The 3597-nt window shown below is 49.5% G+C and overlaps 1 pseudogene; it reads left to right on the forward strand.

Moving 5' to 3' along the window:
- The first annotated feature begins 422 nt into the window (after positions 1 to 422).
- On the forward strand, positions 423 to 3129 carry LOC119300956 (annotated as a pseudogene).
- The last annotated feature ends 468 nt before the right edge of the window (positions 3130 to 3597 follow it).

The raw sequence follows: 3597 nt of genomic DNA on the forward strand, positions 1-3597 counted from the left end.
CACGGCTCCAGGGTGGTCACGGTAGAGCCTTGATGTATCTGTGCATATTTCTTGTATAATAAATAAATTGCAAAAGATTTCCTTTTTTTTGGAGTAATAACTGCAAAAGATTTGTGCCTGTTTCTTGTATTTGCGGCCTTGATGGAGCACAAGATTTGTTCGTTTTTGTGATTACTTAAATTTAAAATCGATGGGCGTGGATGGATTCCTGGATTAAAAAGACCAGCGAGAGAAAAAGAAAACCGGAATATGCGTTTGGTGCGATGCGGAGCCCTGGAACCGCAGGCCGGGCCGGGAGGGGCAGTCTGGTCATACCGCGTCGGCGTCCACGTGGTGTCCTCATCTCATCATCTCCTTTCCTTTCCTAACCTCCTCCGCTCCGCGCCTCCGCACCTCGAGCCTCGATATATAAAACGCGGGGTCGCCGGAGGCCGCTCACCTCACAACCCCAACACACTGGGAACCCGACTCAGCCCCGCAAGCCCCAAGAAAAGGAGAACCAGAACCCCGCGTGGCGCGCCGGCGCAAGTCTCTCGGCTCCCGCCTCATCGTATCCGCGGCGGCGCCGGAAGGTACGGTGGCTAGCTCTCTTCCCTGTCGCCCCCGCTTCCTTTCCTGCCGCGTGCCTGCATTGGATCTCGTCGTCGGTCCGTCCGTGGGGTTCAACTTTTCTTGATTGCCAATATGCATTGTGATGTCGATGGATCTTCTTGAGAAAGAAGAAAATCTCTGGCGTGCGGATAGGGGCACATTGATTGGACAAGGGGGAACCGGGCCTTCTGTTCCGTGCTAGTTCGCCTAGATTTTGGAGTTCTCCGTTGTCTGGTTTTCTCTCGGTCCAGCCCGGAGGTAGTACATTCTTCCAATCATCTGCGCCCCGTGCGGTCAGATTTCGAAATTCGACCCAGTTTATCTGGAAGAGTCCTGCTGCTAGGTGTCGAATCATTAGGTGCACAAAGGTAGCACAGTTTTTCTCTGTTGCTTTCGTGTGGGATCCTAATCTCATCATGTGATCCGTCCCTCTTGCCGGATCGCTGGTAGGCGCCGTCGTCTCCCGATACCTAGTTTGTTAGAGGTAGTCAGGGTTTCAGAAGTCATAGCAATTCAGCGCTACTGATGAAGGAATCACTTGATTTTTTTTCATCTTTGAACTCTGAAATCCATGCAGGCCTAGTAGTAATATTTTTTTCTGTTTGCTCCTGATCAACTTATGCCTGAATTCGATTTTCTTTCCATCCATCTCTACTTTTCTCTTCAATCATTCATACTAGTACTTGGTAGTACTTATACTTGTTACGTATTATTAAATCTGTGACTGCCAAATCTGAATGTTACTTCTTTTTCAGGGAACTCATCCTAAACAAGAAATCAAAGTCTCAAGGAATGCTGAAAGATGTGCTTGCATAGAAGAGATTTCTTCTGCGAGACCAAGAACATCACCACTCTGCGTGGGCCCATTTGGTCACCTCTTGATGTGAGCAACCACCTTGCCTGCATCAACTCCACGCCATTCAGACTCCGCTATGACGAATCCACCAGAGTGCTGGATCATGACTTCGGGGAGGCTGGCTGAAGTGTCGTAGCATATTTAAGTGCTAGCCACAAGAATATTAGTGGCCGTGACTTATACTCTTGAGGGCATGGAGAACAGTGGGAAGATCGTCATGGGGAGGTATGAGCTGGGGAGATTGTTAGGGAAAGGAGCATTTGGCAAGGTGCACTACGCCAAGAACCTTGAGTCAAACCGAGGTGTCGCCATAAAGATTTTGGACAAGGAGAAGGTGCTCAAGGTCGGGCTCGCGGAGCAGGTCAGGCGTGAGATCACAACCATGCGGTTGGTAGTGCACAAAAGCATTGTTCAGCTCCATGAGGTCATGGCGACACGAAGCAAGATCTACTTCGTCATGGAGTACATGAAAGGCGGTGAGCTCTTTGACAAGGTCTCCAAGGGTGGCAAGCTCACCGAGGGTGCTGCACATAAGTACTTCCAGCAGCTCATCAGTGCAGTGGATTACTGCCACAGCCGTGGCGTGTATCACCGGGACTTGAAGCCTGAGAACCTACTGCTTGATGAGAATGAAAATCTGAAGGTTTCTGATTTTGGGCTGAGTGCACTTTCAGAATCGAAGAGACAAGATGGCTTGCTCCACACCACCTGTGGATCACCTGCTTATGTGGCTCCAGAGGTGATCAGCAAGGGAGGCTATGATGGTGCAAAATCAGATATCTGGTCTTGCGGTGTCATCCTGTTTGTTCTTGTTGCTGGTTACCTCCCTTTCCAAGGTCAGAACTTGATAGAGATGTACCGGAAGATTGAGAAAGGCGATTTCAAGTGCCCTGGCTGGGTTTCCCAAAAACTTCAGAAGCTGTTGTACAAGATCATGGACCCTGATCCGAACAAGAGGATATCAATCCAGAAGATAAAGGAGTCCACCTGGTTCCGGAAAGGTCCCGGGGAGAACCTTACAGCGAAGGAGAGACTGCCAAGTGAGAATGCCACCACAGATGCTGTCCCAACACTTGGTGTGAGGCGCAGGAAGAACAGCCATGAAGACGGGAAGCCCCTGGCAGTGACAAATTTAAATGCCTTTGAAATCATCTCTTTCTCCACAGGGTTTGACCTCTCTGGCCTATTCGTCGAGAAGGAGAGCAAAAAGGAAGCAAGGTTCACTTCAGAACAGCCTGCCTCAGCCATTGTCTCGAAGCTGGAAGCCGTCGCGAAGACGCTGAATCTCAGGGTGAGGAAGAAGGATAATGGTGTTGTCAAGATGCAAGTGAGGAAGGAAGGCAGGAATGGTGTTCTTCAGTTTGACTCGGAGATCTTTGAGATCAGCCCCTCGTACCATCTCATTGAGATGAAACAAACAAGCGGCGATTCACTGGAGTACCAGAAGCTATTGGAGGAGAGCATCCGGCCAGCACTGAAGGACATTTGTCTGGGCATGGCATGGAGCTGATGGTCAGCAGGAGCCTCAAGGGTAGATTTAGATGTCTCACTTATTATGTTTAGTTCTGCTTTTTTTTTCAGCTCGAGTAAGTGTGTTATATACTCTACATGAGTGTGCTCTTTGTCACAAATAAATTGTTCCTTCTTTTGTATTCGACAAGTAATAACTGTTGCTTGCGGAAGAAGAATACTGGCGTCATAGGGCGGCATTAAGTGGGTGACTAAGGGTGACGCTAACACAACTTATTTTCATGCATATGCTAACGGTAGGGAGCGTAAGAGCACGATCCTTCGTCTAGTTGGACCAGGGCCTCCTCCTCTCCCAGGGAGAAATTGCCCGCCACATTTACGAGTATTTTGTTGGTCTGTTGGGTACGACAGACGAGAAAAAACTCTGTATCCGTGAGGATTTGTGGGATCCTCAGGATAGGGTGTCATCGCAGGAGAATGAGAGCCTGGCGCTCTCATTTCTCCCGGAAGAAGTTGACGCCGCCCTGATGGGCATGAAGAAAGGCACGGCTCCCGGCCCTGACGGCTGGCCTGTCGAATTCTTCTGCAGATTTTGGCCTATGCTTCGGCCCATTTTTCTTGACATTGTGAATGGGTTTGCGCTATGAACGGTAGGCGTCTCACGCCTCAATTTTGGGGTC

The sequence above is a fragment of the Triticum dicoccoides genome, chromosome 5A (genome assembly GCF_002162155.2).
Source record: "Triticum dicoccoides isolate Atlit2015 ecotype Zavitan chromosome 5A, WEW_v2.0, whole genome shotgun sequence".
Taxonomy (NCBI): Eukaryota; Viridiplantae; Streptophyta; class Magnoliopsida; order Poales; family Poaceae; genus Triticum; species Triticum dicoccoides.